Raw genomic sequence first — 25,607 nt, forward strand, 5'->3', positions numbered from 1 at the left:
GGTAGAGTATTTTTGGCTATAGGTTCTTGCCATTCATCACCTTGAATATTTCTTTCCATTCCCGTCTGGCCTGCATGGTTTCTGTTGAGAAATCACCTGACAATCATATGGATGCTCCTTTATAGGTAACTACCTGCTTTTCTCTTGCTGCTTTTAATATTCTCTCTTTATCTTTTGCTCTTGGAATTTTAATTATGATGTGTCTTGGTGTGGTCCTCTTTGGATTCCTTTTGTTTGGGGTTCTGTGCGCTTCCTGGACTTGTAGGTCTAATTCTTTCACCAGGTAATAGTTTTCTGTCACTATTTCTTCCAGTATGTTTTTGGTATCTTGCTCTCTCTATTCTTCTGGGACCCCCCCATAATTCTGATGTTGGTTCACTTGTAGTTGTTCAGGAGGTTTCTTACATTATCTTCAATTTTCTGGATTCTCTTGTCTTCTTGCTTCTGCAGAGGAGTGTCTTCTGGATCTTTAGGTTCCAAATTTTTGACTTGATTCTTACGATGTTCCATTCTGTTTTTAGGACATCATATAATATTTTTTATTTCAGACAATGTATTCTTTATTTCTAGTTGATCCCTTTTCATATCCTCATAGGTCTCATTTATTTTATCGGCCTTTTCTAGGAAATTCTTGACAAACCTTATAAGTGTGGTTTTGAACTCTATATCCAGTCGTTTTTTGTCCTCCATTTCTTTCGTTTGTGATCTGTTTCCTTGTCTCGGCATTTTCGCAGCTTTACTGAGTTGGTAGTGTGGTTTTGTCCTATATGGTTCAGTGGGTCAGTCTCCCAGTTACCTGAGGTGGACACTCTTGGTGCCCCCTTTTGTGGACTGTGTGTACAGCCTTGTTGTAGTTAAATCTTGATTGTTGTTGGTATCACTGGGACAAACTGACCTCCAGGCCAATTGGCTGTGAGGATCAGCTGTGTCAATGCCAGGAGACAGCCTTATTCTACTAGACTTGGAAATTTACAAAAGCCTCTGTGCTCAGCTTGGATGGGGCGGAGTTTCAGGGTGGAGCCTACAGACTGGCTTCCATCAGTCCTGCCTTATGAAATTCCTGTTTCAATGTTCCTCAGTTTCCTTCAGTACGCTCTGCAAGCACCTCTGAGAGAGAGGTGCCCTTGAGTTTCGCCTGCTACCAAAGTCTAGGCTCTCCCCCGATGAGCCCAGAACTGGGATTCAGTGCAGTTGGTAGTGGGGTTGGAAGAGGGGTTGAGAGCAGTCCGGAGCTTTTGTCTCCTTCCCACTAGAGCAATCTAGTGGCACAGTCAACAGTCAGTCCCCTGCGCGTATGTGTGCGACTCCAGGACTGCCTTTCACCGCTCCCCTGAGTTTCCACTTTACAGCCCAAACTCCCTCCTTATGAGTCTGGGTCTCCAGGGTCTCACCCAGAACTGAGGTTCAGTACAGTTGGAACTGGGGTTCAGCACAGTTCTGGAGCTTTTATCTCTTTCCCGCTGGGGAATGCCATCCAGGCACTCAGCCTCTCTCTCCTCTCCGGCTCTGTCCTCTCCCTGAGCGCACACTGTGTCTCCGTACCTTAGGCTTTTACAGCTCCTCTGATTTTCCTTCTGGTTTTTTCTTTCCTTCTAGTTGTAGGATTTCCAGTCAACTTTCCTGTAGTTCTGGATAATGTCCACTTTGTATTTCAGTTGTATTTTTTTGAAATTGTTGTGTGAGGCTGCAATTAGGTGTTTACCTATGCCACCACCTTGGTTCTCTACCTTCTCCAATCTTCTTTCTAGAATTTCTTAATTATACTATTGCACATCTATGACTCTCCACCTTTACCTCTCCATCTTTACTCAGTTACATAGAACCAAGTACATTCAAATCTTTAGGTGTTTTGTTTTGTTTTAACTTCATTTTTCTAAGTAATGTGCCCCTACTGATATTTCTTAAAATATCAAATTTAGATATTATTTGACCACTTTCTTTTATGAGGATTTCACTTTACCTTCCTTCCCTTGTCTTTTATAGCATAAATATATTGCAATTTTGGTTAAATTAAATAGCTATAGTTTACATTATTTTGAATATGTAGCTTTGTTAAGTGCTAAGTCAAGAAATAAGCTTATACATTCTTTTTTAAATTTATTTGGTAGTCCATCAGCCAATTTTTTTTCTTGAGGCATCCCTTCTTGAGGCTTTACATTCTCTTGTTCTAATTTGGCCTGATTGGCCACTAGACCTGCTGCACAGCTATTGTCCTGGACTTTCTCTTTGGCTGGATTTTTTGCTGGATCCGTGTCTGTTTAACCCAAGTTCCTTTTTCCTTCCAGACATTTGCTAGTTTTAATCTCTTTCACATGTGAGTTATTCCTTAACTCTCTGGTAACCCTTCACTGTCCATTCATTTCAAAGTGTGTATTCAAAAGTGAGCTGATTGGAAGCTCTGCTCTCTGTGGCTGAGCTTGCCAAATAGTTCATTTCAATAGGGTGAAAGGTGGTAAATAATTGGTAAATGATTTTTTTAATTGGGGCTTCCTTAGTTAGCTGAAGGCTAACTGAGGCTGTTTGGGTTCTGCAGAAAATAACTCCAGTCTCTTGTTTTAGAGGGATAACCCTTACTGCTGTCAGTTTTCTAGGAGCAGGTAAGAAGAGGTGTGTGTATGTCTGTGTGTGTGTGTGTGTGTGTGTGTGTGTGTGTTTGTGTGTGTGTGTGTGTGTGTGTGTGTGAGTGACTTCCCTTTAATAACTCTCTGCAGTCTGGCACCTCATCTCCACCCTCCATTATGTCTGGATCCTTGACTCTGGAGTCTCACCAGTTCATCTTCTTTGGGTAAAACTTCTGTTCTTTGCTGATTGGGGAAGGGTAGTGACCTGCTGCACAGGAAGAGGGGAGACTTGGTAGCTACCTGTCCTCAATGCAGACTTTCAAAGAGGCCTCCAACCTTTGGCCCACAGTTTCCAAACCCTTTCCTCTATATTTAGTCCTTCCTGTTTTAGAATTTTCCTGAAGTTCTATGGGCATTAGGGTTGTCACTTATTTTGAATTATTTGCCATTCTTCTGTTTACTTTTAAAAAATCTAAAAACAATTTGAAATCTGTCATTTGCTCTTGACTTTATCCATGTTTTCTTTGTCTTTGTATATATACTTTTAAAATTTTTATTTACTTGTATTGTAATATGTTTTAATGAGGGAGAAGTGACAAACCCATGTGTTTGAACTGCCGCTTGTCAATTTTCATTCTTTTAGAAAATATATATATTTTATTGATTTTTTACAGAGAGGAAGGAAGAAGGATAGTTAGAAACATCGATGAGAGAGAAACATCGATCAGCTGCCTCCTGCACATCCCACAACCAAGGTACATGCCCTTGACCAGAATCGAACTTGGGACTCTTGAGTCCACAGTCTGATGCTCTATCCACTGAGCCAAACTGGTTACGGCTCAATATCCATTTTTAAAGTGCGATTTGTTTTCTATTTTAAGGAGTTTAGCAGTATTTACTGAGAAGAGTAACTGCACCCTGTTTATTGATGATGTACAACAATCCACTAGTACAATATGATGTTGTATTTATAAAATCTCAGAATTGAAGGGGTGGGCTAGGTCATTCCCACACCATGCAGACATCTCCTGCATCTTCCCTGTTGGGAGACCTCAGCCTCTCTTGGCACACTTCCAGTGAAAGAGAGTGCAGTGAAAAGAGAGGGTCTCCAAACAATGTTATTTTAAACTGTAAAACCAATTGTTTCTTTTTCTAATGGAATACTGAGAAATCCAGTGTTTAAAAACAAACATCATGAAACGTAGAAATCCACACATGAAACCTGTATGTTCATGTTGACCAACAGTTCTTTTGAGTCCCAATTTCAATGCCAAACAGTTCCTTACGTGTACATGTCAGCCATGATATTTCAGATCTGGTTGGTGGACAAATGGTGGTGATGCAGGTCCAACCTTTTTTGATTTGGTCTTGGGTATCTATCAGCAACATGCAGCTGCTGTCTGCTGGTATGGCGAGGCGTCATCAGCGTCTTCCATCTCTGCACTGTTTCTCTTCTGTCAAATGGCTGGAGCACTTCTGTCTATTCCTCTCTGTTACAGGATTCCAGATGGTCTCAGAGTTGTTTTCTGAAAATATACAAACATATTCTCGACCAAAAGTTAATAAAGGGATATTTTCTATATATTTGACTTGGGATCCTTTTTTTTTTTTTCCTTCCCCAAATGATTTTCCTCTGGCTTGTTTTGACACCATGTGTGTATTTTCATAGGTATCTTGCTGTTAGCATTTGGAATGAAGGTTAATTTCATTAAGTACAAATTTTTTAGATGTAATTTATTCACAGAATATTTTTCCTTACATGATATTCTTCCACTGTCACCCCCTTTTTTAATTTAAATAATAGGAGGCTTTTGGAAATTTCATAATGTAGTCTTGATAGCTTTTACATTTTAATTATTTGTGCTAAACTATGACTGCTTCGGTTCATTACATGTTATGCAATTTTACCATGAGATGCTCTGCCAATAAAAATGTTTGTTAACACTTTAGGAACAGCTTTTTGTACAGTACAATCAGTTTTTCTAGAATATTCTTTTATTTCCATTAGCCGTGTATTTATTTACCATGTGTGTATTAGTGGGAAATGATTATTTGCCTTCTTGAGAAGGGCCTGAGCATTCCTGCTACTAGGCTGGACTTGGATATTAAAAACCCAGTTGCCCACATCATGGGTACAAGACCTCTCAAACAAGTCTTGTTGCACTGAGAGGGCAGCTGCTGTCAGCCAAGTCTCTGTCTGTTACCTGGGTCCCAATTTGAGCTGTGCATGGGAAGCTAAGCAGCCATGGGGGAAAGAGACATCCCTAAGAATGGGAGAAGGTTCAGGCACCTGCCAAGTTGCAGGGGGGAGTGGTGGTAAGGGTCTGTGCTCCACCTCCGTTGACCCTCAAGTTCTCTTCTGATGGCCCCTCTGCGACTGTGCCTGTCTTAGGTTGTTTGTTTCCTGAGGAGTCTTACCCATCTCTGGCAAACCAGCCATCCTGCAGGGCCAAGCAGGATGATGTGAGGTTTAGTTATGTCTCCTTGGTAGCCTATGTCCCCATGGGCTAAATGCCCAGCACCTGCCTCAGGAACCCCTCACTGCTGGTGAGGCCCAGGCACTGATCTCATATTTTGGGGAACCCATGTTTCTTCTCCAGAGAGGGCCCAGCTCACCTCACTGGGTGAGAGGCAGATCCATGGTACCAGACACCATGGTGTTTCATCCTCTTGTCTGTTTTTATTAAGGCCTTTCTTCAACTGATTGGATGAGGCCCACGAACATTATGAAGAACATTTGTTTCACTCAATGTCTACTAACTTAAATGTCAATCTCAGCTAAAAATGTCTTCACAGAAACATCTAGAACAAGCATATCAAACTCTCAGTCCATGAGCCACATGCCTCCTTTATTTGGCCTGTGTTAGCTAATCTTCGAGTTTGACATGCTTAATCTAGAATAACATTTGACTCGATATCTTGGAACTGTGGCCTAGCTGAGTTGACCACCAGGAGAAGAAAAATGGGAAAGAAAGGAGAATGAACTATTCTTCTCAGTTCTGGTTCCATAAGTCAAGAAAGTACTGTGATTTGTCCAACTAGGTGAGGTACCTACCACTGGACCAAACAACTTTAGTTAGGGGTGGCATCTGGGGAAAGGATTGTAATCATCCCAGCTCATATGCAATGCCCATGCTGGGCCAATCCATTCTGGCCAATGAAGGGGTAGAGGCAGGGTTACCTCATAAAATATTAATCAAGTATAAAAGAAGGTGTTCCATAAATGGGAAATCATTCATTAAGAGCTTATAAATGTAATGTTAACATATTTTCCCATTTAATGATGAAATAACTCTAATTTGTTTTACAAGGCTTTGGATGTAATTTCATATGGTTAATTGATTGTTTACAATCATGTTGTATATAAGATTTTGTAGAGAATAGTGTCTCTCACCTGATAAAGTACCTAAAATTGATTTATTTTTCTTTTTTTCTAAATATTTTTTCTAGTTTCATTTGTGGGCAGAAAGCAGAACCATTTATTGGTAACACTTCCTCCAGAAGGTAATATACTCTTTTTTCTCTAGAGGACAGTACAGAAGGAATGGATAGTTGAACTTCCTTAGAAACATAGCTGATGGTCTGAGGGCCAGCCTTTTCCTAGCTGAAGAATATGGTGATCTGAATGCTATGGGGTGATGAACCCTGAATGACTCTGTCCCAATGCCCCCAACACAATTTAATTCCTTTTGAAAATTGTGGAGCTTTCTCTATCAGACATTCGTCTAGGCCCATGGTTGGCAAACTGCGGCTTGCAAGCCACATGCGGCTCTTTGGCCCCTTGAGTGTGGCTCTTCCACAAAATACCACAGCCTGGGCAAGTCTATTTTGAAAAAGTGGCATTAGAAGAAGTTTAAGCTTAAAAACTTTGGCTCTCAAAAAACATTTTAATCATTGTTCTGTTGATATTTGGCTCTGTTGACTAATGAGTTTGCTGACCACTGGTCTAGGCTTTACAAGGAACACAATAATGAGCAAGATGAGTAAGACTATGAGAGAGTCCACAGGGAGCTCAGTTTTAGGGGATCACATGACATAGGCACAGCTGTCATAGCAAGTGTGCCAGGAGTCTAGAGGAGGGAGCTGTGAGCCCCAAGGCTCAGAGAAGGTTTCACAGGGGCTGTATCACAGGAACTGGGTCTTAAAGGAAGAGGAGTATTAGAATAAAAAAGTCAAAATATTTGCACATTCTGAAGAGAAACACTAGAATAAGTAGTATTATAATAGACAAAGAAAGTTGTGGAGGGCATACTAGATCATAGGAACATGTGAGGAAAGACACAGAAATGCAATTGTGCTTGGTGTTTTCTTTCTGAAGTGGGGGAGCAATGTAGGGAGTGATTGGGTTTGGAAGGTAAGTTTGGAAAAGAAGGCTTTCAAAGCAACACAAAGGCTTTTATTTATTTTTAAAATATATCTTTTTGAATTTTTACAGAGCAGAAGGGAGAAGGAGAGAGAATTAGAAACATCGATGAGAGAGAAACATCATTCAGCTGCCTCCTGCACACCCCCTAATGGGGATGTGCCTGCAACCAAGGTACATGCCCTTGTCCATATCAGAACCTGGGACCCTTGAATCCACAGGCTGACACTCTATCCACTGAGCCAAACCAGTTAGGGCAACACAAAGTCATTTAAATGTTTTCTTTAAGCAAGAAAAGATTTCTGAAGAATATTACAGTTGAGTCAATCACATCTATAGAATGATGTACTTGGTTGCAATGTAAGGTATGAATTGAAAACAGGAGAGTTTTGGGACAGAGATAGAATTAGGAGGCTTTGTAGTATCTAGACAAAGCATGTCAAACTGAAGGGCTAACATGGCCAAATAAATAAGGTTTAAGTTTATGTGGGTTTCAAAAAAAACAAAAGCTTCAATTTTCATAGAAACAGGTTTATTTCAATAGACATGCTGAATGCAAAGGGCTAAAATAAATGAGTAATCATTAACATAAAATAATAGAACATTTTAATAAAATTAATATTTTTCTTGAACATTAACTTACCAGACATTGAATAACTGCACAAATTAATAAGCACAATGCAAATAAATTTACTTTTCTTGTTCTCAGAGAGTGAAATATTTCCTGTTGCACACACCAAACAAGTCAGTCCAAGACTAATGATGTGGCAATCGGCTACTAACATATTTACTGCTAGTATTAGTGGAGAGAAATGGTGTGCTTGCATGTAAGGGTCATAAGGGAAATGAATGCAACATGATTATAGTAAATCAGTCATTTATGAACATTGTAGTTCGTTATTAATAATTATGGGATATTGTAAAAATTAAGTCCCAAAATTTTTATTAAAATATTTCTTACATACTGTTACATTGGCTGGGTTACAAAAATATTCCTTGTGGGCTGCACATGGCTGTGGGCTGTGAGTTTGACATGCTAGATTCTAGATGAATGGTAATAGGGACCTAAACTAGGGGATGGTAGCTGAGTGAGATGGGGAGATATTTATAGACAAAGGATCCAAAAAAGATGGGTTATGACTACTGGTTCTGAAATCTACCCTCTCTCTCCTCAATGCAGTAGAAGGTGAAATCAACCTAGGTGATCACAGGAGTGTATGAAGAATAGTAGTATTAGGTGTCAAACCCACTGAGTGTGAGGGAGTGACTAGCTGTTGTTAATTATCACTACAGGAATTAAAAAAAAAAAAAAGGATGGTAGAGAAAGGATAAAATTATAGCATTTTCGTAAGAACTATCATTATAAAGGAGAAGAGTGCATGGAGGAAGGTAAAAGAATGTAGAATACTTACTGTGCTTAGATTCCTTGACATTTGAGTTAATACTTTGGGTACTTGGCTCTGTTAAAATTCACATGTCTATTGATTACCTAGTACTTCCTTTAAAAAATAGAATCAATGCTCTGGTTTCTCTTCAGACCGCATAAATCTTTCGCCTTTTACTAAAAAATAGAATCAGATCTTGAAGATAAATATTAGGCAAAAAAGATTAAGGCCTTATAGTGCTTACAAGCTAAAGTTCAAACTCCTGAGAAATTAGAGAACCTTCAAACTTGCGTCCTCACCAGTCTCTTTTCTTTCCAGTTTTATCTTCAGCATCTTTCCCTTGTGCACATGTAGCTTACCCAGATTTAACTCTAGTGGTTGCCAACAAGCCAAGTGTTAGGTAAGAAACATTGTACATTGCGGAGTTTCAGATAATCAAATTTGGGGCTGAAATAAATGTCTCTTTAAATTCCATATTTAACTGCCTCTCAGATCTGCTTGAAAATTCTCTCTCTTTCTCATCTAGTTAGATGATCTTTATTTGGCTGTGAAATTCAAAGGCTTGAGTACTTCACAGAAAAGGCAGGTAACATGAACAGAAGAGAGAGATTAATGCAGTGTTTAGCACAACCACGCTTTATTCACATAAAATATTTTCCCCACCACACAGCTCATGTTAAAAATTATGAAGTTATGGATATCTTTGTTACAGGTGAGCTGTAACAGGTACACCTAACAAACCCTTACTAGTCATGGACACATTATGTCAATTTATGGAAAACATGTGAGCTTCCATGTTGGAAAATTCTTGTATGTAGCAGGGCTTAATTTTTACTTTAAATTATGGAAAAAAATGAGTCAACTTCTATATTGAATCCTCATAATTAGAGTGGTTATATGACAACAAAATCTGTGAGCAAAGTTTATAGTGGAATTCTTTGGAAATGTGTATAACTGAGAAGGAAGGAATGAAGAATCTGTTAGTTCACTTTCTGATTCTCCACATAAAAATAAAAAACTTTAAAAATTTCCAGCTTGCTCAACCTGAATGCTATCTTATTATTTTTAATTCCTTTATCTTATATATTTATTTTTGCCTGAAGTGTCACCCTTAGGGATAGGCTTTTAGATTTGATATTACTAATTTGTTCTCTCTAATCAAAACTTAGAAGGAAATAAGCACATCATTAGTTATTCCATGAAGCCCAAGAAGCATGGTATATGAAATAAATATAATAGTCTCTGACCAAAAGATTCATTGTCATTGTTTTGTAGTTGAGAAATGAATTTTCTTGTTTTTTCCCCCCCGTGGATATCAAACCTCCTGAATTAATTTCAAAATACTTAAAAAAGTTACTATATATATATATATATATATATATATATATTAGACACACAGTATATAATACATACTGTGTATCTAATACATAATATAGGCAAAATGAGTTAATCTTTGGATTAGGTTTAATATGTTATATATGCAGTGCAGCCTAAAAATATATACACACCTTGTATGATTATAAAATCAGTGTTTATTAACATACAGTTCAATTTCAAAATTTTAAAGTATCTACAGAAATTAATAGATTTTTTGTCAATATCTGTTTTCAACTGATGACCCATCTAGTCCAGGCACTGCTAATAATGCGAAGCAATGGAATCACAAACATCAAGAATTATTTAGTTCATTATATTCCATAAATGAGTGAGATCAAGTGGTATTTACCTTTTTCTGACTGGCTTATTTTGCTTAGCATAATGCTCTCTAGTCCCATCTGTTGCAAATAGTAAGAATTCCTTCTTTTTTACAGCAGTGTAGTATTCTATTATGTATATGTCCCACAGTTTTCTAATCCTCTCATCTGCTGATCGGCAGTCATTGAGTTAGGAGATGAATATTAATACACAAAGATTTAGATAATATTAAAAAAAGAATCATTTAGTTCAGTGTTTGTGTACCCTCAATTCATTGACTGTTGCAGGTTTTGTACTGTAAACTTTATCTTTTATATATCTCCATTAAAAAAGAAGTCTAGTGGCTCTTTAGGATAAATTTTCTTTGTTCAAAACATAGTCTGGCTTCACCCATTATTTCAAATCAGTTAAACCTGAAGAGGAGTGAAAAGTGAGTAGTCAACTGTTAAAACATATATACATTTTTTGGGGGGACACCCTGTATTTTGGTAATGCATACTTTTTTTAATGTAAGTCTAATATTTTTGGAATAAAACCACCAGTAAAATAATGTTCCAGTACAATGTTATATAATATGATGTGGAAAATGTAATGTGAATTTCTTACCAAGCTTTCCCCCCCCCTTACCCCCCCCTCTCTCTCTCTCTGTGTGTGTGTGTGTGTGTGTGTGTCCAGCTAATGCTTTCCTGCCTGTACTGTTGGATACAAAGGCTGTGCTCTCTTGCCTTCCTATCCCGTTGACAAATGCGCTTTTAACAACATGGGAAATAACCCTCGGAGACAAGCCTCCCTGCATCAGAACCCACAAGAGAAATACAAATGAGACCATAAAAACAAACTGCACTGACAAGAGAATGACCTGGCCCGACAGACCTGACAAGATTGCTGCCCTTCAGATTGACCCAGTGGCCATCACTCATGAGGGGTATTACAGGTGTGAAGTGGCAGCACCTGATGGGAATTTCCAGTATAACTATCACCTCCGAGTGCTAGGTAAGGAACATTGTACATTGGGGTATTTCAGAAAACCAGATTTGGGACTTAAAGGAATTCCTCTCTAAATTCCATGTCGAATATGTTAAGACATTTACTTCTTCATCCCTACAGTGGCCCCTGAGGTGACTCTGTTTCAAAGCGAGAATGGAACTGCGGTGTGCAAGGCAGCTGCGGGGAGGCCGGCTGCCCGGATCTCCTGGACCCCAGCGGGAGACTGTGTTCCTGAGCACAAAGATTGGGGCAATGGCACAGTGACTGTCCAGAGCATGTGCCACTGGGCAGGTGGCAATGTGTCTATTGTGTCCTGCGCTGTCTCCCATGAGACTGGCAACTGGAGTCGGTCCATAGAACTGACTCAAGGTAAGACATTCTAGTTTTGTGTTTGATTTTCCATTCTTTCAGAGGAGCTGTGTGTGGTAAGAAGAAAAAAGGAGTGTGCAGAGAATTTCTCTCAAAGGTGTTGCTGGAGATGATACAATTATCATCTCCCATTTGATTGGTTGCCTTTTTGTTTTGTTGGTAGTTTCTTTTGCTCTGCAAAAACTTTTTAGTTTGATAAAATCCCATTCATTTATTTTTGCCTTTACTTCCCTTGCCTTTGGAGTCAAATTCATAAAATGTTCTCTACAACCAAGGTCCGAAAGCTGAGTACCTATGTTTTCTTCTATGGAATTTATTTTATCAGATTTTATATTTAAGTCTTAGATTCATTTTGAATTAATTTTTGTACCTGGGGACAAACTGTAATCTAGTTTCATTCTTTTGCATGTGGCTTCCAATTTTCCCAGCACCATTTATTGAAGAGGTTTTCCCCCCCATTGTGTGTTTCTGGCTCCTTTGTCAAAAACTCTCTGCACATATGCATATGGTTTTATTTCTGGGATCTCAACTTCATTCCAGTGGTCTGTATGTCTGTTTTCTGCCAATATCATGTTATTTTGATTATTATAGTTCTGTAGTATAATTTGAAGTCAGATATTATGAAATATCCAGCTTTATTCCTTTTTTACTCAAAATTGCTTTGGCTATTTTGGGTCTTTTATGCTTCCAATAAAATTTAATGTGATTTTTTCCCTATATTTTTAAAAAATGATATTGGGATTTTGATGCGTTTGCATTAAATCTGTATATTGGTTTAGGTAATATGGTCATATAACTATGTTTATTCTTCTAATACATGAATACAAAATATCTTTCCATTTCATTATGTCTATCAATCCTTTTAAATAATGCTTTGCATTTTTCAGTATATAAATCCTTCATGTTCTGTTAAGTTTATTCCTATTAAGTTTATTATTTTTTTTGTAATGCAAAAGGATTTTTTCCCCCTGAGTTTTCTTTGTTACTATTATATATAGGAAAGCGGGGAATTTTTATACATAGATTGTTTTAGCCTGCAACTTTACTGTATTTGTTTTTAATAGTTTTTTGGTAGAGGCCTTAGGATTTTCTATATACAAAATCATGTCATCTGCAAAAAGCAACACTTCTATTTATTCATTCCCAATTTGAATACCTTTTATTTCTTTATCTTGCCTGATTGCTCTGGCTAGAACATCCAAGAACTATGTTGAATAAGAATGTGAGAGTGGGCATCCTTGTCTTGTTTCTGATTTTAGAAGAAAAGCTTTCAGTATGATATTAGATCTTACAATTCTTTATGATTCAGGCTAGGAAGCTTGTATCTTTCTAGGAACTTATTCATTTCTTCTAGGTTATTGAATTTGGCAGTGCATAGTCTTTGATAGTATTCTAGTATGATCATTTGTATACATGTGATTAGATAGAGGTGTTTTTGAACATTACTGATACCATGGTTCTGACAGTATTTTATGACAATTGATGGTGGCAGTTATACAACAGATTCTTCTCAACTAGAAATTTCTGCATACTATATTGAAGGAAGTCACTATATTATACAGCCTAATGATAAAACTGAGGACATCACAAATGGTTCAAAAGATAGTTATCTTCCAATTGCAAATGTGTCAAGGTTAATGAAAAATGCCATACCTCAAAAAGAAAAGATTGCAAAAGATGCCAAAAAATGTGTTCAAGAATGGACACATCATCAGGTTTATAACATCTGAAGCAAGTGAAGGGTGCCATCAAGAGAAATGGAAGCCAATCAATGGAGAAGATGTTCTCTTTGCCATGTCTATCTTAGGCTTTGACAGTTATGCAGGACTTCTAAAATTATACCTCTGGAAATTCAGAGAGGCAATGGAAGGAGAGAAAGGAATTGGTAGAACAGTCACAGCTACAGGTGAACTAAGTGAAGAGCCAACAGAGGAAGCATTTACTAACTATTTATCATCTCGTTTAATAACTGCATAGTCAAGAACAGAAGGTTATGGTTTACACAAATAATATCAACAGATTTCTGGTGTTCAACAAATTCAGTTTGCATGATTTAAAGAAATGAAGGAGTGGGAAATATGAAGAAGCAAGCAGAGACATTAGAAGGAAATGACTGGTGAAAGGATGTTCCTTTGTTTCCTTTGTATATAAATAGATGCAATGTAGCTTCACTATTTAAGGTGTTAATACTGACCTGATAATTTTTTCATGAAGTATTTTAAAGAAAAATTGGATTTTTAAAGGTATTATAAAGTTTTTGTTTTGGATGAGAGTTTGTTGTTCTGTATGACTCCTCTATACACATTGTATACTACAACTAATTACTGTCAGGCATTTGTAGACAGTTTCTTATTTTCATACTGAATCATGCTACTTGTGTAATTCAAGTAAGTAACTATGTCAATTCATGATGTTTGGCCTTTTAATCCTATCTAATAAAGAGGTAATATGCAAATTGACCATCACTCCAACATACAAGATGGCTGCCCCAAATGGTCAAAGATGTCCACCCCCATGTGGACACAAGAAGGCCACCACAAGATGGCCTTCAGAGGAGGACAATGAGAGGGAGGAACCAGGCCTGCAGGGGAGGATAGTTGGGGATTATCGGGCTGGGAAGGAAGGCAGTTGGGGGCAACCAGGCTTGCAGGGGAGGACAGTTAGAGGTGACCAGACTGGCAGGGAAGGGCAGTTAGAGGTGAATAGGCAGTCAGGGGAGGGACGTTAGGGGCAATTGGGCCAGCAGTGGAACAGTCAAGCATCAGGCTGGCAGGGGAGCAGTTAGGCATCAATGAGGCTGGCATGGTAGTGGTTAGGGGGTGATCAGGCTGGCAGGCAGAAGCAGTTAGGGTCAATCATGCAGGCAAACAGGTGAATGGTTGGGAGCCAGCAACCCTGGATTGTGAAAGGGATGTTTGACTGCCCCTTTAGACCTTGAGGGGTCCCAGATTGGAGAGAATGCAGGCTGGGCTGAGGGACACTCCCCCCATGCACAAATTTTGTACATCGGGCCTCTAGTAAAATATAATAGTAGAGTTTAAAATATAATCATACCCTATAAATTATTTCACATAACATCTCTCATATTTATTTGCTTATTTTTCAATAGCTTCATTGAGATCTAATTTACATACAACTCATCCATTTCAAGTGGATGAATTGTATGTAAAGGCTCTACAGCAAAGGTTGAGAACCACTAGCACAGTCATCTAAGACAATCAGCAAACACAGATATTTACATTAAGATTCATTAACAGTAGCAAAATTACAGTTATGAAGTAGCAATGAAAATAATTTTATGGTTGGGGATCACCACAATATGAGGAACTGTATTAAAGGATTCCAGCATTAGAAAGGTTGAGAATCATTGCTCTAAGTCCTTTGGAATAAGTCCTTCCATTACCTTAGAGGCTTTGGTTCACTAATTATTTTTGCCCTCTTTTGTTCAGTCTTATGATATACAAATCCTTTCTATAAGGCTGATTATGTAAAATGCTTGTTTTTCTCCCAAGTTAAAAACTAGATGTTATGACTTCCTCAAACTCCTAGCTCATGCCTTCTACTCACCTGTAAGATTTAAAAAAAAAAAAAAGAATCTATATTCAGTGTCTCCTCCATGCTACCTCACATCTACTCTTTGACTTGCTTGTGGTTTCTCTTTGCCACATGATATAAAGCACCAAAGATGTGCCAGATGCTGAATACTATATAAAATTGTCATTCTTTGTTAATAATTGGCTTCTTTATGGTATTTCATATGGTCTCTTGGCCCTGCTCATCTGTCATCCTGCCATTTTCAGTTGGTTCCTTTTCTTTAACTTTAAATTAACTTCTTAATCTTCTTAAATAGATTCTTTTTCATCTATTCCCACTAAGGAAGACATTTCTATGGGTTCCATCATTTGCCCTCTCTTCTTCTCACCTTTCCCCTTATTCCTTGAGCAATCTCATCCATACACATGGCTTCAATCACTGCCTAATTCTTGACTCTCACATGTGTATTTTTAGCCCAGTTTTCCCTCTTTAGCTATACCACCATAAAAAAAAAACAACCTTCAACAGGACAGCATCACTTGGATGCATCAGGGTACCTCAACTTGCATATTCATAAAATAGTAGTCCTTTCCTCTAGCCTTTTATAAACTCTGCACCTATATTTTGGTAAATGACCCAAGTCAGAATATTATACAAATCACTCTTTATTTCCCAAAGTCAAAATCAGTTACTATGTTTTGTTCCTTAAAAGTCTTTCTTAAATCTGGACCTTTCTTTTTCTCCCCACTGCTTTAGTTGAGAAAATAATTATCTCTCACCCAGATTATTGCAAGGTCCTTATGACATACTTCTGCTTCCTAGTTTACCTTCCTCCAATTTATCTCCTACATTGTTGTCAGAATAACCTTTCTAAAATGAAAAACATTCTACTCCCCTCCTTAAATGCCCCCAGTGGCTTCTCTTTGCCTCATGGAAAACTAACCTCAAGGGTGCCAATCTCTAACTGCTGCTCTTCTTAGCCTCATAGCTGGCTGTTTTCCAACCTGCACCTCATGCATGTGGGCCTTGTTGGGTTCCTCAAAATTGGTATGCTCTTTTAGCTCTCTGTTCTCCTTTTCATGCAATTTCTACTTCTCTACAATGCATTTTTCCCCACACTCTTCTCTTCCATTTCATTTGATCAATTCCTATTGAGGTTTTAAGACTTGGTTTGATATAGTTCTAGGATAATTTTTTATTCCCCTACAGTTTGATTAACTGTTCACCAAATACCTCTTGTACTCCTCTATGTGAGCACTTCCATGGTCCTGGAATGGACTTTCCACTTCTCTGATTCCCAGTACAGTCTAAGTTCCGTAAGAATAGGAACCACATCTTTCATTTCTATATCCTGAGTCTGGCCCAGTACCTGACACATACAAATGACTGCAGAATTAGGTTCAAATCATCATCACAGATTTCATTTCTATATATCTCACTCTATTATCCAAATATTAGTGTTCACTCATTTTCAAAACTTTGCTTAAATTGTTTCTCTTTCTTGAAAAGTTCTTTTTTCTCTTAACCTAATTAATCCTGTTATCAATGAGACCCAGTTCAAATCCTACTTCATCCTGACCTCCCAATTAGAGTTGCTTAAGCTTTCTTATTCCTTCTATGTCTTATAATTTATAATACTCACTTAGCACTGTTTGCTCTCTTATAAGTTATCTTTTCATTTGTATGAATCTGACTTTCCCAATTGGATGTGTCTTTTTGAGGGCTGAGATGTGTCTTCCTCTTCTTCCCTTACTGTGCCTAGGAGATTGTCTGACAGCGTTCTAATTTTAGTATTTGAGTTGGTTATTTAATGGATGACCTGACCTCATTGCTCTCCTTTTCTTAAGAGAAAAACTTCAGAATAATGGTCCTACTTGGTCCCATTTTTTCCTTTCAATAATTCCTGGGGGCATTTAACAGATGAATAAATGAAAGGAAGGCAAGGAATTATAAAGGGGGGATTATAGCAACTCAGTGACAAAATCACCTCACTGTGCAGAAAGTATTATTAGATCATGCCCAAAATATTAAGAATAATGCCCCCCAAAACTAACATTTACACAATAAATCATAAAGTATATCTCTTTTTAAAAATAATTCTCATCTGAAGAATTTTTTTTCATTGGTTTTTAGAGAGAGTAGAAGGGAGGGGGAGAGACAGAGAAACATCAATGTGAGAGAGACACATCAATTGGTTGCTTCCTGCATACACCCCAACCAGGGCCAGAGATCAAGCCTGCAAATGAGGCAGGTGCCCTTGACTGAAATTGAACCCAGGTCCCTCAGTATTTGGGCCAACACTCTACCCACTGAGCAAAACTGGCTAGGGCACATTTCCTTTTTTTTTTTTTTTTTTGTAAATTATAAAATTGGGAAGTATTAGAAATGCTAACTTGCACTTATTCATTCAGAAAATAATTGAATCAACTATGTGTAAAATACAGTCATGATTCCTAAACTCTGTCATGAAAGAGTGATACAATAACAACATTCCAATTTTAATCTAGAAGGTGTTTTGATTATGATAATATGAACTTTTAGGACTATTTTAAAGGGCTCTTTTAAACTAGTGACTCTATTTGTTTATTAGAAGAATCCTTGAAATGACTCCTTAACCCTGTCTGTGTTGCCTCTGTTTAAAGGTGTGATATTTCCAGTGTCACAATTACTGATCATGCTCTATCTGAAATCCTCTATTTTCTTGGTCGTCCTGGTCATTGTGGGAATCATCTACTTTCAGAGGATAAATGGTTGCAGGTAGGAACTGAAGACTGAAAAATATAAACTCATTAGAAAGAAGATAGAATAGCCAATGAATTTATATGCATAGCCCATGGACAGACTGCAGTGTGGAGGAGGCATGGAAAAAGGGCAGGGGCAGGGTGGAGAGGATCAATGGGGGGATAAAAACAGATATCTGTAATACTTTCAACAATTCAGATAAATAAAAACAAAGCAAAACAAATAAACAAACAAACAAAAAGAAGACATCATTGTGAAACTGAGTTTACAATGTCCCGGGTAAAACTTGGTACATTTTTGGGCACATTTTGTTTATTCTCTTAGCTCCTATTCTGAATAAAAGCTTTTTTTTTTTTTTTTTTTTTTTTTTTTTTTTTTTTTTTTTAACAACTGAGAGCTGAGGCAGAGGTGGGCAGTGCTGGAACAAGAGCTTCTGCTTTACTGTTGCTTTTTCCTAGGAGAGACCTATCCTAGACCACTCAGAGAATTCCATGGGGGACTTAAGTATTTACTTTCAAGTTTCTCTACTTTGGAAGGCTTGCCTTTATTCATGCATAATTGTATGTCTTATGTTTTTTCCTAGAGCACAAAAAAATAAAAATCTGGAAGTCAATTTAAATTTGATGAGATATCACAAAAATGCAGCCAGTTGAAATCAGCCTTCGAGTTCAACATCTAGCTCAACTGCTCCTGTTACTCTGATGCCTTTGTGTTGATAAGAAGCCCAATGTGATCATTTACAAGGCCTGTTTCAAACTCTATCTCTATATCATCTATCTATCTATCAATCTATCTATCTATCTATCTATCTATCTATCTATCATCTATCTATCTATCATATATACATACATATATCTATCTCTAATATATATGGAAAAGCTTGCTGCCTGCCATTATAAATGTCTGGAATGACTCATGTACTTTCATCTTTGCTCTGGTTAGTTTTATTTGAAAATAAGAAACCACCATGCTTCTCACCCTAAAGAGGAAGAGGACTCAGCAAAAGCCTACAAAGCTGTGCAGTTTTTTTGCACTTTTTGGGTTTTTAAACAGCGCTTTCATCCTAGCGCAGCGATTTTCCCGGGTGCAGTAAGAATTTGTAAAACATGCAATACTTGACTACTTATTCAGGGGCATTGACCTCTTTTCCTTTAGACCAGTGTTTCCCAAAATGTGGTACGCATACCCCCAGGGGTATGGGAAGAGTTTTGTGGGGGTACGCATTGCACCGGAGTTTGGTGGGGATACACCGTGCTTAGCTGAGCCTAATCTACATTCTCATGAGTACGAGCATTACAAAAATTATAGAAGGGGTACACATATGTCAAAAGTTTGGGAAACACTGCCTTAGACTGTCAAATAAAAAAAATGACAACAGCCAACACAACAATAGCAGTCAGGTGTGAATAAATCAAAATTATACCTTTTTTTATTTTTTGGCCAGATGAGCAAAAAAATATAATATGTATTTTTTGGTGTGCCGAAAAATTTTACTAAATAGTTTATGTGTAACATGAGGTGCAAAGGGTTGAAAACTTCTTGTTTCTTTGGGCCACTTGAGATGCCAATCAAGGTTGGAATAGCAGGAGCAGCTACAAACACTATCTTCAAGTCAGCTCATAGTTGATTTCCCATCCCCCTTCTTTATTTGCTGGCAGTTGGTGGGGCTGTTGGCATTTCATGTTTGGACTGATTATTGAATAAATGGACAGGAGTTATTTCCAGCAGTATGTGCATTTTTGAAAAAAAATTGTAAGCTGATCCCAAAAAATGAGTTATTAGAATCATTGGAAACAGAGCTGAGTATCACCCTATTGCTCAGAGTTCCAGTGTCTCAAGTCTCTTCCTCAGCTCTCCTCTATTTTCACTCCAGGTTAGAATGGCTTAATGGTTCTAAGAATACTAGTGCTTAATGAAACCCTAGCATCTTCTAGGGCCACTGTAAACTGAAACCCTCTCTTCAGTGATACACATGGCAATCCTTTAGTAAAAAGTGTTCTTTTTAAAAAATATGTGTTTTTATTGATTTCAGAGAGAGTTGAAGGGAGAGGGATAGAGAGATAAAGATATTGATGAGAGAGAAACATCCATCAGCTGCCTCCTGCCCCTGCACACTCCCCACAGAGGATCAAGCCCACAACCCAGGCAAGCATCTTAATGGGGAATGGAACTGGCGACCTTTTGATTCCTGGATCGATGTTCAACCACTGAGACACACCTTGGCCAGACAAAAGTGTTCTTTTATTTAAAGGAAAACTTCTTATATAAATTGGTAGATGATTTGGAATATTAGTTTTATTTTTTAACAAAAATTTAAGGAAAGAAATGAATGCATACTATTTGGAAATACTATATAAGTAGGATAGTGTAAGTGCTGGAAAATGTCAGGGTATTTATACAAAAAAACCTTAATTATTGCTCATTTCATATTCTAATGCAGGTTGCTGAGGTTAGGACAGTGGGCAAGAGTGTCTCTGTAAGTTAACATTTTATCCTGTGGCTTTGCCTGCCTTGGAGTATTTCACTCAGTGATGAATGGAGAAGAGGGTGGGGGCAGGGAGAGAGAGACATTTAATGGGGGAGGTTTTCATGAGCAAGGCTTGGAGTAGTCATCACACCTCTCACATTCCATGGTCTGGGGCTTGTCCTGGGGTCACAGTAACTTCTATGGAAGTTGGAAACTGTAGTGTAGTTGCCTTGGATAAAATTGAGCCAGGTTTTGGGTACATTTAGCCAGTTTCTGCTTATAGTAAAGAATAGGCAAATGCTAAGATTAATACCTACTCCATCAGTAATGGATCATGAGCCATGAAATAATTAAATTAGTAAAATAATGTCATATATATCTTGCATTAGCTCTTTTCCTGTTATTATAATTTCCTCATTTAAAAAAAGGGCACAGGACAGAAAAATGTCTAGTAATACAATTCTGTAACAGACTAAAAATGCTGTAGCACAGATTGCCTGTTGCCTGATTCAGGGCTCGTCTTCCCCTTTTTCCTTGTGGTGGATGATTATATTGATGACTGCAAATCTTCACCTCTCCTTCTATTCATATAATTTTTCAGTGACTTTAGTATTCTTTCCATAAAAAGAGTGCATATTCTGCTTCTCTCCCACCCCCCCCCCCATGCAATGTACTTTGGCCATTCAAATATGGTATAAGTGGTAATGTACCAGTCTTGATCCAAACTCTTAGAGATCCTGCATATTTCTACATGATATTCCATGAGAACACACTGGGCTAGTCTTCTGGAGGATGAGAAACATGCAGAGCAGAGCTAACTTTACCCTGGTCCTCCCGCCCTCTCACTGTTGAGGCCAGTCTAGATAATCCAATAACTAGCCACCTCCTGAGCTCAGTAGAATCACAAGAGCTGGCCATCTGACATTTGAGCACCGTGAACTCTGACTTATACTGGTTTCCCAAATATTTGAGCAATTCTTATCACAGAGGTCTTATGGTTGTTTGTTACACAGCACTATTGTGATATATGTCTCTGATGCATTGCTTAACAACATAACTTCAATTTTATTTAGTGTGGGGGCATACTTGGCTAAAAGACATTCCTCAGTTTCCCTTGTAGCTGAGTGTGACTACCCAGAAAAACATTTCCCAAATGAGATGTGAGCAAAAATCATTTGGTTGTTTTTGAAAAAGTCTTTAAGGAGAAAGGAGAATCCTCTGGCTTTTCTTCCATATCACCTGGACTTCAATATTGATGTGATGACTGGAGTTCCAGCAGCCAACTTGGGCCAAGGGGACATTGAGAATGGAAGCTACCCACTAACATTGTGGAAAAGCAAGCTGGAAGAATCCTGGGCTCTGATGACTATGGAGTTGACAGTTAAAATTTTAAATCACCTAGATGTAAATTTCTTTTGTGAGAAAACGAATAAACTATCTTGTTCATGCCACTGTTATTTTAGTGAATTTAACAGCTTATCTTAATCCTGATTGAGACAAATACTTTCCAATCTCAAGGTTTGCTGTCAACATTGCAAGGGCAGCTTATGCTCTATTCATGTGCATTTTTATTCTTCCTCTAGCAATAATGAAATACATAACTTCAGGAGATAGAAATCATAAATATGAGAGCCATCTCTATGACAGCAGAATTGCTTGTTATATAAACTTAACAGATTCTGTGGTAGGAAAAGGCTTGAGATCTTGGGTTTGTGCAAAGATCATCTAATAATCAGCATGTCTGCATGGTAGGATTGGGAAGATAAATATACTGTTGTGGGCTCATAGGGAGGATGTGAGGATGTGAGTAGGAGAGAAAGAGGAACTGAAATCTATGGTACTTTATTGTGTTAATCCTTTTTCCAGTGAAAGGACTCCATTCTTCCCGAAAACGATTTCTCTGAATTCATGCTCCTTCTCTGGTGCATTCTCACTGTCCTGATTTTCTAGGCAATGCTATGTTGGAGAACAGTAAAAAGCTGCAGCTATTCCCCCTCAAGTTCCTACCCTCACATAAAGATAAGAAACATATTTTCTTTTCTAAACATATATGTATATATGCACAATAAATTAATGTAGTCCTGAATTGAGAGATTGGGAACAACTTTAAACAAAACACAATTAAGAGCCTCTAGATGGTGCTTCAGCTTTATTCTTTTGACATTTTAAAGCAAGCTAAAATTTGTTAACCTCACACAGTAATTCTGCATTTTTTCTTTAATTTTTCTGCACAACCACCCCTCCGTTTACTAATTTTTAAGTTCTTCTTAGGTAGCTTTAGAACAATAGCAGAAGAAAGAAAAAATGTTTTAAATTATAATTGAGGGGAAAAAATTATGGGGGTTCCCAAACTTGAATTGTACTATTCCTGTCACTTACTTCTGGTAGAAAAATTTGTTTATTAAATGAGATTGAGGTGGGTATTAATAGTCTCATTTTAGGGAAAGGGGAAATATGAGGATCTCTTAGTGGTTAAACCAAGGTTAGTACTCACATATTTCTTTTCTTTAAAAAAATATTTTATTGATTTTGTACAGAGAGGAAGGGAGAGAGATATAGAGTTAGAAACATCAATGAGAGAGAGTCATCAATCAGCTGCCTCTTGCACATCCCCTACTGGGGATATGCCTGCAACCAATGTACATGCCCTTGACTGGAATCAAACCCGGGACCCTTCAGTCCCCAAGCCGACGCTCTATTGAGCCAAATCAGTTTCAGCTCACATATTTCTTAAATTGAAGAGTTAAGATCACCAATCACTAAAAGGCAAATAGCTCCTTATTATATTAATGGCAGCAGAGGGTTGGAGCTAGCCTTCTCTACTTCCTGGGTTCAACCCCATATCTCCTCCCTCATCAACTTTTAGAGGCATGATTTGCTAAAACTGGAAGGAAACTATGGATAAACTAGGCCAACTTCCTCATTTTACCTAGAGGAAACAGACTCTCTGAGTTAAATGACCATCGTGTGTTTTTAAGAAACCAGCTGGAGTGTGAACTTGTTTGCTTGCTGATAAGAGCACTCACAAAGTGGATTTTATAGTTGTTGTTTTTTGGAGTGAGTCTTTGGGTTCAAGAGGAAATTTATGGGAGTCTTCATAAGTATCACAAGATGAAAAATTAAAACAATACATAAAATGTTCATTAGATTATTACTTCTGGAAAGAATTGTTTATTGTTGAGTGTCACCATATATTGAGAACATCACATGTCCAACTTAGACAGGAGACATCATATCTAAACGATAATACAAATGCAAAAAAGTAACTTTAAAAAGTGCTTGTCTGAACCTCACTTTAGTCCTTTCTACAGTCTGGAAGCAAGAGAAGAGGGAGAAAAGAAAAAATTATATGTCTAGAGAAATACATTCAAAGTTTAGATAGAAAAGTTAGGGTCCAAGTTGTAGAATGCATGGGAATACCAAAACAAAGGGAACTAAAATAATCAGCATTAAAAAAGTGTTCTCTCTGGGCTCCAGAGTTAGTAGTTATTGGGACTATTGAGGAATCAGGTAAAAGAAGAAATAGAATTGGGGGGGGGGCGGTGAGGGCATATGGGGTTTGGGATGGGATTGGGGGGATGAGAACAATTATGTGATACCACAATCAATAAAAAATGGGGGAAATAAAATAAAATAAAGTCAAGGTTTTGAAGGAAGAAGAAGAAGAAGAAGAAGAAGAAGAAGAAGAAGAAGAAGAAGAAGAAGAAGAAGAAGAAGAAGAAGAAGAAATAATAATAGATTGGGCCTTAGCTACAAAGAGAGAGTTGGTTGGTCATAAATTCTGTATGATGGGATAGTAGAGAAAGAAGGCATGCACTGCATTCTGGAGAAACCAGTACAAAGAGGGAAGCAGTTGGCAGAACTGGTGATGGGAAATCAAGGATGACAGGAATTGGTCTTGGAATCAAAGTTCAGGATGAGAGAGGATAAGAAGCCAGCAAGGGAAGGCAAGTACTCCATCAGGCATCTTCAAAATGCTGGGGAGGTTGATGGACTTCTCTAAATTGCACTGGCCACACTTCAGTTATTTTATTTAGACATTAAAGGAAATTATTTTACTAGAAGGCTGGAACTCTTAGGGACTATTGAGAATTGCAAGGATCTTTAGAACAAGAAGTTCACAGTTTACCTATAGACTTATTATTTGAACTCTGAACATTTGTGATATTTATATTATGCTCTGGTAGCAGGAAGAAGAACTCCACCATCTTTGAAGATATCGGCTAGATCTAAAGTCTTACTTCTCTGTGGCTAATAGTTTGTGATTTTCTGGACTAGAAGAAAGAAATAAGGAGTCTAATAGAGATACTAAGAAATTATTAAATTCCCAAAGAATTTATTCCTCTTCTTTGGAATCTGCATTCTCTTCATTTCTAAATACTCACAATAGGCCAGAAAGATGGTTCAATAGATCTGTCCAATGACTCTGTGTAACCAGGCCTAGTGAGAGTCAGGGCCCACAGATGGAAAATAGCATCTTGTGATATTTTTCTCTTGGATGTGTGTCCAACTGCACTTCCTGGGAAGAAAGCTAAGCATTTTCTTGTCAGTATTAATGTAAATGTCTACACTGAAAGCTGTACTTCTGTTTACCGGCTTCCCACAGAAACCTAGACAAAGTGTGAGATGGAAATGGTGTCAAAGGGCCAGAGAGCTCTCAATTTACATGTGGTGAGCAGAATGACAGCGTATCTATGAATTCTTGGAGGTTAGCATGGTGTCTGGCACTTTTGTAGATTGGAGAGATGAATAAACAGATGATGGATAAAACACAATCAGCCCTGGAAACAGGGTCCAAAGGGTTGGGTCTCAGTGATTATTTAAATATAAAGGCCACCTATGGCACCCACATTGATATGTACTAAGTAAATTCACTCATTAACTTATCAGTTATTTGCTAATTAATTGGTATATGTCGGCCATAACACCAAACTCTAAAAATAAATGTAAAATAAAATGTTGATCAAATCTCTATATATGAAAGCCTAAGTAACCCTTACAACCAGTTGACTGAATGAAAGGTCTTCAGGTAGCTATGATGCACCTGGACTACCAGGGGGTAGATGCTCAATGCAGGAGCTGCCCCTGGTGGTCAGTGTGCTCCCAAAGCCAACTTTCCACAGTCTCTATCTTTGGCCAGCCTCAATTGGCCCAATTGGGACTGGGTGAGACGAGGTCACAATTGGCCCCCATCATTGGCCAGGCTGAGGGACCCCACCTGTGCATGAATTTTTACATTGGGCCTCTAGTATTAAATAAAATACAATCCTTGAATATTTCACAATGAGGAAGATAGATATACATATAAGCAGATTGTTAAAATCCAATATTTTACACACACACACACACACACACACACACACACACAATGCTAGAGCAATCTAAGGAAGAACTATCTAATTCTGACTGGACATGTGGCTTGGTAGTTCAGAAAAAATCATTGGATGAATGAGGAAGTTCTCAACTCCAAGAAACATAAAGCAGGGCTCTGACTTAATTAATAA

At 37.9% G+C, this 25,607-nt stretch overlaps 1 pseudogene; it reads left to right on the forward strand.

Annotated features, from left to right (window-relative positions):
• The first annotated feature begins 12,832 nt into the window (after positions 1–12,832).
• LOC118723399 lies at positions 12,833–13,412 on the forward strand (annotated as a pseudogene).
• Positions 13,413–25,607: the final 12,195 nt, after the last annotated feature.

The sequence above is a fragment of the Pipistrellus kuhlii genome, unplaced genomic scaffold (genome assembly GCF_014108245.1).
Source record: "Pipistrellus kuhlii isolate mPipKuh1 unplaced genomic scaffold, mPipKuh1.p scaffold_m20_p_2, whole genome shotgun sequence".
Classification (NCBI taxonomy): Eukaryota; Metazoa; Chordata; class Mammalia; order Chiroptera; family Vespertilionidae; genus Pipistrellus; species Pipistrellus kuhlii.